The following is a 17,252-nucleotide window of genomic DNA, read 5'->3' as shown; positions in this document are numbered from 1 at the left end:
CCAAGCCGTTTCTGCTTCATGAAGGAACCTCTCCACACACTCCATTCTGGAACCTGACTGTGTGTGGGAGAGGGGAAGCCATCCTGCAAGAAGCTTGTTGAGAACACAGGTGTTCCCTGTAAGGAGAACTCCGCTAATTACCTCACCTGTCCATAGGGAGGCACTCGCTGCTCTTTGATTTTCAGCTCACCCCCACCTTTTCCTCAAACCCGGCCCTAAGAAACATTCAAGGAAGTCAAGCTATGTGCTTCTATTTGAACACAGGCGCTTCTCCTTGATGAAGGAACCTACCCACACACTCCATTCTGGAACCTGACTTTGTGTGAGGGAGTGGGAAGTCTTAATACAAGCATCTGTTTGGAAACACTGGAGGTCCCTATTAGAGGGAACTGAGCTAATTATCTCCCCTATCCATGGGAAGGCACTTGCTGCTACTCGTTTTTCAACTCAACTCCCGCCTTTCCCCCAAAACAGGCCTTAGATAACTTTCAAGGAAGTCATTCTAAGGTATTCTAGGTGAACACAGGTCCTTCTGCTAAAAAGATGAACATCCCCACAGACACCATTCTGGAACCCAACTGTGCATATCATGGGTAGAATCCGTTCTCCACGCAGCTTCTTGGGAACACAGGTGTTCCGTGTTAGGAGAAACTGCTAATTAACTCTTACCTCCATGTTGAGGCTCTCACTGTTTCTAGGCTTTGCAGCACAACCCCAAATGTCACATGGAACCCGCCCTTGGAATCATTTAGAAATGTCAAATGAAGGGCTTCTCGGTGAACCCACACGTTTCTGCTTGATGGAGGAACATCACAGCAGGCTCCATTCTGGAAGCCGTCTGTGTGTGTGTTGGAGGGGAAGCATTCGACAACATAACTTGTTGGGAATACAGTTGTTCCATGTTAGGAGGAACTCTGCTAATTATTTATCCTTTTCCTGTGGAGGCACTTGATGCTACTTGGCTTTCCTGCGTGATCCCCTCTTTTTCCTTGAAACCGGCCTAAGAAACAATCAGAGAATACATGCTAAGAGCTTCTATGTGAACCCACGCCCTTCTGATGATGAAGGAACCTCCCCACACGCACCGTTGTGTTACCTGACTTTTTACATCAGGAATAGAAGCCGTACTCAATGAAATTTTTGGGAACAAAAGTTTTCCCTGTTAGGTAGAACTCAGCTATCTACCTCTCCTTTCCATGTGGAGTCATTCGCTTCTCCTTGCCTTTTCTCTGCAAACCCCTCTTTTCCCTCGAAACCAGCCCAAAGATACCTTCAAGGAAGTCACGCTAAGAGCTTCTAGGTGAACAGAGGCCCATCTGCTTGATGAAGGAACGTCCCCAGTTTCACCATTCTGGAACCTGACTGTGTTTGTTGGGGGGAAAAGCCGTCCTCCATGCAGCTTTTTGGGAATACAGGAGTTTCTTGTTAGGGGAACTCCGCTAATTACCTCTCTTTTCAATGGGGAGGCACTCGCTGCTACAAGGGTTTCCCGCGCAAACCCCGGGTCACTCGCAACCTTTTCTAGGCAACATTCAGGGAAGTGATTCTAAGGGAATGTAGATGAACCCAGGCGCTTCTGCTTGATGAAGGAAACTCCCCACATGCTACTTTCTGGAACCCAATTGTGTGTCTTTAGGGGGGAAGCCGTCATCCAAGCAGCTTTTTGGGAATACAGGTGTTCCCTGTTAGTGGGAACTCTGCTATTTTCCTCTCATTTCCATGGTGAGGCACTCCAAGGTTATTTGGCTTTCCTGCACAACCCCTGCCTTTACCTGGTAACCGCCATAGGGAACACTTAGGGCAGTCAAGCTAAGGGAATCTACTTGATCCCAGGCTCTTCTGCTTGATTAAGGATCCACCCCACATACACCATTCTGGAAACCGACTGTGCGTGGGTGAATGCAGTCCCTCCACGCAGATTGTTAGGAACACAGGTGTTCCCTCTTAGGTGGAAATGAGACAATTACCCTCTTAGTCCATGAGGAGGCAGTCGCTGCTACTTGGCTTTACTGTGGAACAACCACTTTTTCCCTCACAACCCACTGTGTGAAACATTCAGTGAATTCACGCTGCGGGATTCTATGTGAACACAGGGGATTTTGTTTCATGAAGTTATCTCACCACACATTCCATTCTGGAACCCAGATGTGTGTGTGTGTAGGGGGAAGCCGTCTTCCACGCAGCTTTTTGGGAACTCAGGTGTTCCCTATTTTTGGGAACTCCACTAATTAACTCTCCTGTCCATGGGGAGGCACTCACTGTTACTTGCATTTTCAGCGCAAGCAACACATTACCCTCGAAACCTGCCCTTGGAAACATGCATGGAAGTAACTTTAAGGGATTCTAGGTGAATACAGGCGATTCTGCTTGATGAAGGAACTCCCCACATGCTGAATTCTGGAACCAGTGTTTCTGTGGGCAAGTTTCCTAAATGCCCCTTGTTGGGAACACAGGTGTTCCCTTTTAGGGGATCTCCACTATATACCTCTCTTGTTGATTGGGTGGCATTCGCTTCTACTTGGATTTCCTGCGTAATCCACAGTTTCACTCGCAACCTTCCATAGGAAACATTCAGTGAATTCACAATAAGTGTTTCTAGGTGAACCCAGGCGCTTCTGCTAAATGAAGGAACCTCACCACACGCTGCATTCTGGAAACCGACTGTGTGTAGTGGGGAAGCTGTCCTTCACTAAGCTTGTTGGGAATGCAGGTACTCCCTGTTAGGTAGAACACCGCTAATTACCTCTACTGTCCATGGGGAGGCACTCACTACTACTTTGTTGAAAAGCGAAACCCCCGCATTTCCCTTGCAACTCTCCCTAGGATACATTCAGAGAATTCACGCTAAGGGATTCTTGGTGATCCAAGTTATTTCTGCTTCATGAAGGAACCCCTCCACACACTCCATTCTGGAACCTGACTGGGTGTGGGAGAGGGGAAGCCGTCCTGCAGGAAGCTTGTTTACAACACAGTTGTTCCCGGTTAGGGGAACTCAGCTAATTACCTCACATATCCATGGGGAGGCACTCGCTGCTCCTTGAATTTTCAGCTCAACCCCCAACTTTCCCTCAAACCCGGCCCAAAGAAACATTCAAGGAAGTCACGCTAAGTGCTTCTATTTGAACCCAGGCGCTTCTGCTTGATGAAGGAACCACTCCACACACACCATTCTGGAACCTGACTGTGTGTGAGGGAGGGGAAGTCTTACTATAAGCAGCTTTTTTGGAACACAGGAGGTCCCAGTTACAGGGAATTCCGCTAATTACCTCTCCTGTCCATGGGGAGGCACTCGCTGTTACTTGGCTTTCCAGCATAACCCCCACATTACCCTCGAAACCCGTCCTAGGATACATTCAGGGAATTTACGCTAAATGGTTCTAGATGCACACAGGTGTTTCTGCTTGATGAAGGAACCTCCCCACACAGTCCATGCTTGAAGCCGACTGTGTGTGTTGTGAGGGAATCGATCCACCACGTAGCTTTTTGGAACACAGGTGTTCTGTCTTAGGGGAAACTCCGATAATTACTTATCCGGTCCATGTGGACGCACTCACTGCTACTTTGCTCTACAGCGCAACCACCAACTTTCCCTTGCAACTCTCCCTAGGAAACATTCAGGGAATTCACGCTAAGGGATTCTAGGTGATCAAAGGCGATTCTGCTTCTGAAGGAACCTCCCCACACACTCCGTTCGGGAACCTGACTGTGTGTTGAAGAGGGGAAACCGTCCTGCAAGAAGATTTTTGAGAACACTGGTGTTCCCAGTTAGGTGAACTCCGCTAATTACCTCACATTTCAATGGGAAGGCAGTCGCTGCAGCTTGACTTTTCAGCTCAACCCCAACCTTTGCCTCAAACCCGGCCCTAATTAACATTCAAAGAAATCACGCTAAGTGCTTCTATTAGAACACAGGGGCTTCTGCTTGATGAAGGAACCTCTCCACACACTCAATTCTGGAACCTGACTGTGTTTGATTGAGGGGGAAGTCTTATTACAAGCAGGGTTTTTGGAACAGGGGAGGTCCCTTTTAGAGCGTACTCCACTAATTACCTCCCCTATCCATGGGGAGGCACTAGCTACTACTCGTTTTTCAACTCAACTCCCGCCTTTCCCTCAAACCTTGCCTTAGGTAACATTCAAGAAAGTCATGCTAAGATATTATAGGTAAACTTAGGCGCTTCTGCTTAAAGATGAACATCCCCAAAGACACCATTCTTGAACCCGACTCTGTATATCAAAGGGAGAAGCCGTCCTCCAGGCAGCTTCTTGGGAACACAGGTGTTCCGTCTTAGGAGAAACTGCTAATTAACTCTCCTGTCCATGTGGAGTCTCTCAATGTTTCTTGCCTTTCCAGCACAACCCCAAATTTCACTTGCAACACGCACATTGAAATATTTAGGAATATCACCATATGAGCTTCTAGGAGAACCCAAACGTTTGTGCTTGATGGAGGAACCTAACAGCAGGCTCCATTCTGGAAGCCGTCTGTGTGTGTGTTGGAGGGGAAGCATTCCACAACTTACCTTGTTGGGTATACAGGCGTTCCATGTTAGTTGGAACACTGCCAATTATTTATCCATTTAATGTGGAGGCACTTGCTTCTACTTGGCTTTCCAACGTGATCCCCTCTTTTTCCTTGAAACCGGCCCTAAGAAACAATCAGGGAAATCATGCTAAGAGCATCTATGTGAACCCAGGCCCTTCTGATTGATGAAGGAACCTCGTCACACGCACCGTTCTGTTACATGACTGCTTAAATCAGTGATAGAAGCCGTCCTCAATACACTTTAAGGGAATAAAGGTGTTCCCTGTTAGGTAGAACTCCGCTAATTAACTCCCCTGTCCATGGGGAGTCATTCGCTGCTCCTTGGATTTTCAGTGCAACCCCCTCTTTTCCCTCGAAACCTGCCCTAACAAATCTTCAAGAAAGTCACACTCAGGGCTTCTAGGTGAACAAAGGCCTATCTCCTTGATGAAGGAACATCCCCAGTTGCTCCATTCTGGAACCTGACTTTGTTTGTTGGGGTGAAGTGCCGTCCTCCATGCAGCTCTTTGGGAACGCTGTTGTTCTTTGTTAGGGGAACTCCGCTAATTACATCTCCATTGGATTGGGAGGCACTCGCTGCTACAAAGGTTTCCCGTGCAAACCCCCGTGTCCCTCGCATCCAGTTCTAGGGAACATTCATGGAAGTCATGTTAAGGCCTTCTAGGTGAACCCAGGTGCTTCTACTTGATGAAGGAACCTCGCCACACGCTGCATTCTGGTACCCGACTCTGTGTAGTGGTGAAGCTGTCCTTCACTAATATTGTTGGGAATGTAGGTTTTCCCTGTTATGTAGAACACCGCTAATTACTTCTACTGTCCATGGGGAGGCACCCAGTGCTTCTTTGCTGTACAGTGCAAACCCCACCTTTCCCTTGCAACTGTCCCTAGGAATAATTCATGGAATTCAAACTAAGTGATTCTAGGTGATCCAAGTCTTTTCTGCTTCATTAAGGAACTTCTCCACACACCCCATTCTGGAACCTGACTGTGTGTTTGAAAAGGGAAGCCGTCCTGCTAAAAGCTTGTTGAGAACACAGGTGTTCCTTGTAAGGGGATCTCCGCTAAATACCTCACGTGTCCATGGGGAGGCACTCGCTTCTCCTTGACTTTTCAGCTCACCCCCACCTTTTCCTCAATCCCGGCCCTAAGAAATATTCAAGGAAGTCATTCTACGTGCTTCTAATTGAACACTGGCGATACTCTTTGATGAAGGAACCTATCCACACACTCCATTCTGGAACCTGACTGTGTGTGAGGGAGTGGGAAGTCTTAATACAAGCAGGTTTTTGGAAACACAGGAGTTCCCTATTAGAGGGAACTGAGCTAATTACCTCCCATATCCATGGGGAGGCACTTGCTGCTACTGTATTTTCAAAGCATCTCCACCATTTCCCTGAAAACAGGCCTTAAGTAACTTTCAAGGAAGTCATTCTAAGATATTCTAGTTGAACTCAGGCCCTTCTGCTTAAAGATGAACATCCCCATAGACACCATTCTGGAACCGAACTGTGCATATCAAGGGGAGAAGCCATCCTCCAGGCAGCTTCTTGGGAACACAGGTGTTCCGTGTTAGGAGAAACTGCTAATTAACTCTCATGTCCATGTGGAGGCTCTCACTGTTTCTAGGCTTTCCAGCACAACCCCAAATTTCACTTGCAACCCGCACTAGGAAACATTAAGGAATGTCACAGGAAGGGCTTCTAGTTGAACCCACACGTTTCTGCTTGATGGAGGAACCTCCCAGCAGGCTCCGTTCAGGAAGCCATCTGTGTGTGTGTTGGAGGGGAAGCATTCCTCAACATAACTTGTTGGGAATACAGGTGTACCACGTTAGGGGGAACTCTGCTAATTATTTATCCTTTACCTGTGGAGGCACTTGCTGCTACTTGGCTTTCCAACGTGATCCCCTCTTTTTCCTTGAAACCCGCCCTAAGAAACAATCAGGGAAATCATGCTAAGAGCTTCTATGTGAACCCAGGCCCTTCTGATTGATGAAGGAACCTCCCCACAAGCACCGTTCTGTTACCTGACTGCTTACATTAGGGATAGAAGCCGTCCTCAATGCACATTTTGGGAACAAAGATATTCCTGTTAGGTAAACCTTCCGCTACTTACCTCTCCTGTCCATGGGGAAGTCATTCGCTCTGCACCTTGGATTTTCAGTGCAAACCCCCCTCTTTTTCCCTCGAAACCTGCCCTAACAATCTTCAAAGAACTCACGCTAAGGGATTATAGGTGAACACAGGCCCTTCAGCTTGATGAAGGAACATCCCCCAGTTGCACCATTCTGCAACCTGACTGTGTATTTTTCGGGGGAAAGCCGAACTCCACACAGCTTTTTTGGGAACACAGGTGTTCCTTGTAGGGGAACTCCGCTAATTACCTCTCTTTTCAATGGGGAGGCACTCGCTGCCACAAGGGTTTCCGGCGGCAACCCCCCGTGTCCCTCGCAACCTGCTCTAGGGAACATTTAGGGAAAGTCATGCTAAGGGCTTATAGATGAACCCCAGGCGCTTCTGCATGATGAAGGAAACCTCCCCACACGCCCCATAAGGAATCCGACTGTGTGTGAAGGGAGGAGGAAGGTGTGTTATTTCAAGCAGATTTTTTGGAACACAGCAGGTTCCCAGTTAGGATGAACTCTGCAAAATTACCACGACAGTTTAATTGGGGTGGACCTTGCTGCTACTTAGCTTTCCAGCCAACACCCGTCTATTCCGCCGCAACCCGCGCTTAAACATTGAGAGAGAGAAGTCATGCTAAGAGCTTCTATATGTACCCAGGTCCTTCTGCTTGATGAAGGAACATCCCCACTTGCACCCTTCTGGATCCTGACATTGTTTGTGGGGGGTAAGACCTTCTTCATGCAGCGTCTTCCATGTGAGGAGAAACTCTGCTAATTTCTTCACTTGTGGATGCACTCTCTGCATCTTGGGTTTGCAGCACAGCCCCCAAATTTCCCTCTCAACCCGGCCATGGAAACAGTCAGGGAAGTCACAAAAAGGGCTTCTATGTGAACCCAGGCGATTCTGCTTGATGAAGGAACATCCTCCCCTTTCCATTCTGGAACCCGTGTGTGTGTGTGTAGGGGCAAGTCGTACTTCTTGCAGCTTTTTGTGAACACAGGTGTTCCCAGTTAGGGGGAACTCCGCTAAATACCTCTCCTGTCAAAGGGGAGGCACTCGCAGCTACTTGGGTTTTCAGGGCAACCACCAACTTACCCTAGCAACCTGTAATAGGAAACATGCATGGAAGTAATGTTAAGGGATTCTAGGTGAACACAGGCGCTTCTGCTTGATGAAGAAACTCCCCACATGCTGAATTCTGGAACCAGTGTTTCTGTGGGCAAGTTTCCTAAATGCCACTTGTTGGGAACACAGGTTTTCCCTGTTACGGGGATCACTGTATTTACTTTTCCTGTCCATGGGAAGGGACTCGCTGTTACTTGGCTTTCCAGCATAACCCCCATCTTAACCTCGAAACCCGCCCTAGGAAACATTCAGGGAAGTTATGCTAAAGGGTCCTGGATGAACACAGGTGTTTCTGCTTGATGAAGGAACCTCCCTACACAGTCCATGCTGGTAGCCGACTGTGTGTGTTGTGTGGGAAGCGATCCTCCACGTAGCTTTTTGGAACACAGTTGTTCTGTCTTAGGGCAAACTCCGATAATTACCTCTCCGGTCCATGTGGAGGCACTCGCTGCTACTTGGCTATCTAGCAAACCCCCAAATTTCCCTTGCAACTCTCCCAAGGAAACATTCAGGGAAGTCAAGCTGAGAGCTTATATGTGAATTCAGATTCTGAAGCTTAATGAAGGAACATCCCCAGTTGCCCCAATCTGGAACCTGACTGTGTTTGTCAGGGGGGAAAACTGTATTCCACGCAGGTTTTTGGGAACACAGGTTTTCCATGTTAGGGGATCACCACTAAGTAACTCTCTTGTTGATTGGCAGGCATTCGCTTCTACTTGGATTTCCTGCGTAATCCCCCAGTTCCCTCAAAACTTGCCGTAGGAAACATTCAGAGAAGTCACGCTAAGAGCTTCTAGGTGAACCCATGCACTTCTGCTTGATGAAGGAACCTCACCACACGATGCATTCTGGTACACGACTGTGTGAATTGGGGAAGCTGTCCTTCACTAAGCTTGTAGGGAATGCAGGTATTCCCTGTTATGTAGAACACCGCTAATTACCTCTACTGTCCATGGGGAGGCACTCACTGCTACTTTGCTGTACACCGCAACCCCCACCATTCCCTTGCAACTCTACGTAGGAAGCACTCAGGGAATTCACGCTAAGCGATTCTAGGTGATCCAAGCCGTTTCTGCTTCATGAAGGAACCCCTCCACACACTCAATTCTGGAACCTGATTGTGTGTGGGAGAGGGGAAGCCGTCCTATAAGAAGCTTGTTTATAATACAAGTGTTCCCTGTTATGGGAACCCCGCTAATTACCTCACCTGTCCATGGGGAGTCACTCGCTGCTCCTTGAATTTTCAGCACAACCCCAACTTTTTCCTGAAACCTGGCCCTATGAAACATTCAATGAATTCACGCTAACTGCTTCTATTTGAACACAGGCGCTTCTGCTTGATGAAGAATCCTATCCACACACTCCATTCTGGAACCTGACTGTGTGTGAGGGAGGGGGAATTCTTACTACAAGCAGATTTTTTGAAACACGGGAGGTCCCTGTTAGAGGGAACTGCGCTAATTACCTCCCATATCCATCATGTGGCACTTGCTGCTACCCGCTTTTCAACACAACTCCCGCATTTCCCTCAAACCAGGTCTTAGGTAACATTTAAAGAAGTCATTCTAAGGTATTCTTGGTGAACAAAGGCCCTTCTGTTTAAAGATGAACATCGCCAAAGACACCATTCTTGAAACAGTCGCTTTATATCAAGGGAGGATACATCCTCCAGGCATCTTCTTGGGAACACAGGTGTTCTGTGTTAGGAGAAACTGCTGATTAACCCTCCTGTCCATGTGGAGGCTCTCAATGTTTCTTGGCTTTCCAGCACAACCCCAAATTTCACTTGCAACCCGCCCTAGGAAATATTTCGGAATATCACAGTTAGGGCTTCTAGGTGAACTCACACGTTTCTGCATGATGGTAGAAACTCCCAGCAGGCTCCATTCTGGAAGCCATCAGTGTGTGTGTTGGAGGGGAAGCATTCCACAACATACCTTGTTGGGAATATAGGTGTTCCATGTTAGGGGAAACTCTGCTAATTATTTATACTTTTCATGTGTAGGCACTTGCTTCTACTTGGCTTTCCAACGTGATCCCCTCTTTTTCCTTGAAACCCGCCCTCAGAAACAATCAGGGAAAACATGCTAAGAGAATCTTTGTGAACCCAGGCCCTTCTGATTTATGAAGGAACCTCGCAACACGCAGCATTGTGTTACATGACTGCTTAAATCAGTGATAGAATCCGTCCTCAATGCACTTTAAGGGAATAAAGGTGTTCCCTGTTATGTAGAACTCCGCTAATTACCTCTCCTGTCCATGGGGAGTCATTCGCTGTTTCTTGGCTTTTCAGTGCAACCCCCTCATTCCCCTCGAAACCTGCCCTAACATATCTTCAAGTAAGTCACGCTAAGGGCTTCTAGTTGAACACAGGCCTTTCTGCTTGATGAAGGAACATCCCCAGTTTCTCCATTCTGGAACCTGACTGTGTTTGTCGGGGGAAAAGCCGTCCTCCACGCAGCTTTTTGGGAACACAGGTGTTCCTTTTTAGGGGATCTCCGCTAATTACCTCTCCTTTCGATGGGGAGGTACTCGCTGCTACAGGGGTTTCCCGCGCAACCCCCCGTGTCCCTCGCAACCTGTTCTAGGGAACATTCAGGGAAGTCATGCTAAGGGCTTCTAGATGAACCCAGGCGCTTCTGCATGATGAAGGAACCTCCCCACACTCCCCATTCAGGACCCGACTGTGTATGAGGGAGGGGGAAGACTTACTACAAGCAGCTTGTTTGGAACACAGCAGGTCCCTGTTAGGATGAACTCTGCTAATTACCACTCCTGTCCTTGGGGAGGACAATGATGCTAGTAGGATTTCCAGCCAGACCCCGTATATTGTGCCCCAACCCGTGATAAATCATTGAGAGTAGTCATGTTAAGTGCTTCTATATGAACCCAGGCCCTTCTGCTTTATGAAGGAACATCCCCACTTGCACCCTTCTGGAACCTGACTGTGTTAGTAGGGGGGAAGCCCTCCTTAATGAAGCTTCTTCCGTGTTAGGAGAAACTCTGCTAATTTCCTCTCTTATCCATGTGGATGCACTCTCTGCTCCTTGGGTTTGCAGCGCAGCCCCCAAATTTCCCTCTCAACCCAGCCTAGGAATCATTCAGGGAAGTCACGATAAGGGCTTCTATGTGAACCCAGGCGCTTCTGCTTGATGAAGGAACCTCACCACTCGCTGCATTCTGGAAACCAACTGTGTGTAGTGGGGAAGCTTTCCTTCACTAAGCTTGTTGGGAATGCAGGTACTCCCTGTTAGGTAGAACACCGCTAATTACCTCTACTGTCCATGGGGAGGCACTCACTACTAATTTGCTGAAAAGCGAAACCCCCGCGTTTCCCTTGCAACTCTCCCTAGGCTACATTCAGAAAATTCACGCTAAGGGATTCTTGGTGATCCAAGTGATTTCTGCTTCATGAAGGAACCCCTCCACACACTCCATTCTGGAACCTGACTGGGTGTGAGAGAGGGGAAGCCGTCCTGCAAGAAGCTTGTTGAGAACACAGTTGTTCCCAGTTAGGGGAACTCAGCTTATTACCTCACATATCCATGGGGAGGCACTCGCTGCTCCTTGATTTTTTAGCTCAACCCCCATCTTTCCCTCAAACCCGGCCCAAAGAAACATTCAAGGAAGTCACGCTAAGTGCTTCTATTTGAACACCGGCGCTTCTGCTTGATGAAGGAACCACTCCACACACTCCATTCTGGAACCTGACTGTGTGTGAGGGAGGGGAAGTCTAACTATAAGCAGCTTTTTTGGAACACAGGAGGTCCCAGTTAGAGGGAACTCCGCTAATTACCTCTCCTGTCAATGGGGAGGCACTCGTTGTTACTTGGCTTTCCAGCATAACCCCCACCTTACCCTCGAAACTCGTCCTAGGAAACATTCAGGGAATTTATGCTAAAGGGTCCTAGATGCACACAGGTGTTTCTGCTTGATGAAGGAACCTCCCCACACAGTCCATGCTTGTAGCCGACTGTGTGTGTTGTGAGGGAAGCGATCCACCACGTAGCTTTTTGGAACACAGGTGTTCTGTCTTAGGGGAAACTCCGATGATTACTTATCCGGTCCATGTGGAGGCACTTACTGCTAATTGGCTATCTAGCAAAACCCCGAAATTTAACTCGCAACCCTTCCAATGATACATTAAGGGAAGTCAAGATGAGAGCTTCTATGTGAATTCAGGTTCTCCAGCTTGATTAAGGAACATCCCCAGTAGCATGTTTCTGCAACCTGACTGTGTCTGTCAGGGGGAAAAGCCGTATTCCACGCAGCTTTGTGGGAACACAGGTGTTCCTTGTTAGGGGATCTCCACTAAGTACCTCTCTTGTTGATTGGGAGGCATTCGCTGCTACTTGGATTTCCTGTGTAACACCCCATTTCCCTCGCAAACTGCCGTAGGAAACATTCAGTGAAGTCACGCTAAGAGCTTCTAGGTGAACCAAGTTGCTTCTGCTTGATGAAGGAACCTCACCACACGCTGCATTCTGGAATCCGACTGTGTTTAGTGGGGAAGATGTCCTTCACTAAGTTTGTTGGGAATGTAGGTATTCGCTGTTATGTAGATCACCGCTAATTACTTCTACTGTCCATGTGGAGGCACTCACTGCTACTTTGCTGTTCAGCGCAACCACCACTTTTCCCTTGCAACTCTCCCTAGGAAACATTCAGGGAATTCACGCTAAGGGATTGTAGGTGATCCAAGGCGATTCTGCTTTATGAAGGAACCCCTCCACACACTCCATTCTGGAACCTGATTGTGTGTGGGAGAGGGGAAGCCGTCCTATAAGAAGCTTGTTTATAATACAAGTGTTCCCTGTTATGGGAACCCCGCTAATTACCTCACCTGTCCATGGGGAGTCACTCGCTGCTCCTTGAATTTTCAGCACAACCCCAAATTTTTCCTGAAACCTAGCCCTATGAAACATTCAATGAATTCACGCTAACTGCTTCTATTTGAACACAGGCGCTTCTGCTTGATGAAGAATCCTATCCACACACTCCATTCTGGAACCTGACTGTGTGTTTGAAAAGTGAAGCCGTCATGCCAAAAGCTTGTTGAGAACACATGTGTTCCCTGTAAGGGGAACTCCACTAATTACCTCACCAGTCCATGGGGTGGCACTCGCTGCTCCTTGAATTTTCAGCTCACCCCCACCTTTTCCTCAAACCCGGCCCTAAGAAACATTCAAGTTAGTCATGCTACGTGCTTCTATTTGAACACAGGCAATTCTCTTTGATGAAGGATCCTATCCCCACACTCCACTCTGGAACCTGACTCTGTGTGAGGGAGTGGGAATTCTTAATACAAGCAGGTTTTTTGAAAAACAGGAGGTCCCTATTAGAGGGAACTGAGCTAATTACCTCTCATATCCATGGGGAGCACATGCTGCTACTGTTTTTCAACGCAACTCCAGCCTTTGCCTCAAACCAGGCCTTAAGTAACATTCAAGGAAATCATTCTATGGTAATCTAGTTGAACACAGGCCCTTCTGCTTAAAGATGAACATCCCCACACACACCATTCTGGAACCCAACTGTGCATATCATGGGGAGAAGCCATCCTCCAGGCAGCTTCTTGGGAACACAGGTGTTCCGTGTTAGGAGAAACTGTTAATTAACTCTCATGTCCATGTGGAGTCTCTCACTGTTTCTAGGCTTTCCAGCACAACCCCAAATTTCACTTGCAACCCGCCCTAGGAAACATTAAGGAATGTCACAGGAAGGGCTTCTTTGTGAACCCACACGTTTCTACTTGATGGAAGAACCTCCCAGCAGGCTCCGTTCAGGAAGCCATCTGTGTGTGTGTTGGACGGGAATCATTCCACAACAAAATTTGTTGGGAATACAGGTGTTCCATGTTAGGGGGAACTCTGCTAATTATTTATCTTTTACCTGTGGAGGCACTTGTGCTACTTGGCTTTTCAGCGTGATCCCCTCTTTTTCCTTGAAACCCGCCCTAAGAAACAATCAGGGAATTCATGCTAAGTGCTTCTATGTGAACCCAGGCCCTTCTGATTGATCAAGGAACCTCGCAACACGCAGCATTGCGTTACATGGCTGCTTAAATCAGTGATAAAATCCGTCCTCAATGCACTTTAAGGGAATAAAGGTGTTCCCTGTTATGTAGAACTCCGCTAATTATCTCTCCTGTCCATGGGGAGTCATTCGCTGCTCCTTGGTTTTTCAGTGCAACCCCCTCATTTCCCTCGAAACCTGCCCTAACATATTTTCAAGTAAGTCAAGCTAAGGGCTTCTAGTTGAACACAGGCCCTTCTGCTTGATGAAGGAACATCCCCAGTTGCACCATTCTGGAACCTGACTGTGTTTGTCAGGGAAAAAGCCGAACTCCACGCAGCTTTTTGGGAACACATCTGTTCCTTGTTAGGGGAACACCGCTAATTACCTCTCTTTTTAATGGGGAAGCACTCGCTGCTACAAGGGTTTCCCGCGCAACCCACCGTGTCCCTCGCAACCTGCTCTAGGGAATATTTAGGGAAGTCATGCTAAGGGCTTCTAGATGAACCCAGGTGCTTCTGCACGATGAAGGAACCACCCCACTCGCCCCATTAAGGAAACCGTCTGTGTGTGAAACAGGAGGAAGTGTTACTACAAGCAGATTATTTTGAACACAGCAGGTCCCTGTTAGTGGGAAATCTGCTAATTACCACGACAGTACTTGGGGTAGACCCTGCTGCTACTTAGCTTTCCAGCCAAACCCCGTCTATTCCGCCGCAACCCGCGCTAAAACATTGAGAGTAGTCATGCTAAGAGCTTCTATATGAACCCAGGTCCTTCTGCTTGATGAAGGAACATCCCCACTTGCACCCTTCTGGATCCTGACTTTGTTTGTTGGGGGGGAAGACCTCCTTCATGCAGCTTCTTCCGTGTTAGGAGAAACTCTGCTAATTTCCTCACTTCTGGTTTCACTCTCTGCACCTTGGGTTTGCAGCACAGCCCCCAAATTTCCCTCTCAACCCGGCCTAGGAAACATTCAGGAAAGTCACGTTAAGTGCTTCTATGTTAACCCAGGAGATTCTGCTTGATGAAGGCACATCCCCACACTTTCCATTCTGGAACCAATGTGTGTGTGTGTAGGGGCAAGTCGCCCTCCATGCAGCTTTTTGTGAACACAGGTGTTCCCAGTTAGGGGGAACTCCGCTAATAATCTCTCCTGTCCTTGGGGAGGCACTCGCAGCTACTTGGGTTTTCAGGGCAACCACGAACTTACCCTCGCATCCTGCAATAGCAAACATGCATGGAAGTAATGTTAAGGGATTCTAGGTGTACACAGGCGCTTTTGCCTGATGAAGAAACTCCGCACATAGTGAATTCTGAAACCAGTGTTTCTGTGGGCAAGTTTCCTTAATGCCACTTGTTGGGAACACAGGTGTTCCCTTTTACGGGGATCACTGTAATTACTTTTCCTGTCCATGGGAATTCACTCGCTGTTACTTGGCTTTCCAGCATAACCCCCATCTGAACCTCAAAACCCGTCCTAGGATACATTCAGGGAATTTATGCTAAAGGGTCCTAGATGAACACAGGTGTTTCTGCTTGATGAAGGAACCTCCCTACACAGTCCATGCTGGTAGCCGTCTGTGTGTGTTGTGTGGAAAGCGATCCACCACGTAGCTTTTTGGAACACAGTTGTTCCGAATTAGGGCAAACTCCGATAATTACCTCTCCGGTCCATGTGGAGGCACTCGCTGCTACTTGGCTATCTAGCAAACCCCCAAATTTCCCTTGCAAATCTTCCAAGGGAACATTCAGTGAAGTCAAGCTGAGAGCTACTATGTGAATTCAGATTCTAAAACTTAATGAAGGAACATCCCCAGTAGCACCAATCTGGAACCTGACTGTGTTTGTCAGGGGGAAAAACTGTATTCCACGCAGGTTTTTGGGAACACAGGTCTTCCCTGTTAGGGGATCTCCACTAAGTAACTCTCTTGTTGATTGGCAGGCATTCGCTTCTACTTGGATTTCCTGGGTAATCACCCTGTTCCCTCATAACTTGCCGTAGGAAACATTCAGAGAAGTCACGCAAAGAGCTTCTAGGTGAACCCATGCGCTTCTGCTTGATGGAGGAACCTCACCACACGATGCATTCTGGAACACAACTGTGTGTAGTGGGGAAGCTGTCCTTTACTAAGCTTGTAGGGAATGCAGGTATTCCCTGTTATGTAGAACACCGCTAATTACCTCTACTGTCCATGGGGAGGCACTCACTGCTACTTTGCTGTACAGCGCAACCCCCACCATTCCCTTGCTACTCTCCCTAGGAAACATTCAGGGAATTCACGCTAAGCGATTCTAGGTGATCAAAGACGTTTCTACTTCATGAAGGAACCCCTCCACACTCTCCATTGTGGAACCTGACTGTGTGTGGGAGAGGGAAAGCCGTCTTACAAGAAGCTTGTTTAGAAGACAAGTGTTCCGTGTTATGGGAACTCCGCTAATTACCTCACCTGTCTATGTGGAGGAATTCGCTGCTCCATGAGTTTTCAGCTCAACCCCCACGTTTTCCTGAAACCTGGCCCTAAGATTCATTCAATGAATTCACGCTAAGTGCTTCTATTTGACCACAGGCACTTCTGCTTGATGAAGAATCCTATCCACACACTCTATTCTGGAACCTGACTGTGGGTGAGGGAGGGGGAATTCTTACTAGAAGCAGATTTTTTGAAACACAGGAGGTCCCTGTTAGAGGGAACTCCGCTAATTACCTCCCCTATCCATCAGGAGGCACTTGCTGCTACACGTTTTTCAACTCAACTCCCGCATTTCCCTCAAACCAGGCCTTAGGAAACATTTAATGAAGTCATGCTAAGGTATTCTAGGTGAACTCATGCCCTTCAGTTTAAAGATGAACATCCCCACAGACACAATTCTTGAACCCGACTCTGTATATCAGAGGGAGAATATATATTCCAGGCAGCTTCTTTTGAACAAAGGTGTTCCGTGTTTGGAGAAAATGCTGATTAACCTTTCTGTACATGTGGAGGCTCTCAATGTTTCTTGGCTTTCCAGCCCAACACCAAATTTCACTTGCAACCCGCCCAAGGAAATATATCAGAATATCAAAAGTAGGGCTTCTAGGTGAACCCACACGTTTCTGCATGATGGAGGAACCTCCCAGCAAGCTCCATTCTGGAAGCCGTCAGTGTGTGTGTTGGAGGGGAAGCATTCCACAACATACCTTGTTGGGAATACAGCTGTTCCATGTTAGGGGGAACTCTGCTAATTATTTATCCTTTTCATGTGTAGGCACTTGCTTCTACTTGGTTTCCAACGTGATCCAATCTTTTTCCTTGAAACCCGCCCTAAGAAACAATCAGGGAAAACATGCTAAGAAAATCTTTTTGAACCCAGGCCCTTCTGATTGATAAAGGAGAATACCCAGTTTCTCCATTCTGAAACCTGATTGTGTTTGTCTGGGGGAAAAGCCGCCTCCACGC

This window comes from Camelus ferus, chromosome 19 (genome assembly GCF_009834535.1).
Source record: "Camelus ferus isolate YT-003-E chromosome 19, BCGSAC_Cfer_1.0, whole genome shotgun sequence".
Lineage (NCBI taxonomy): Eukaryota > Metazoa > Chordata > Mammalia > Artiodactyla > Camelidae > Camelus > Camelus ferus.
This window is presented reverse-complemented; position numbering follows the sequence as displayed.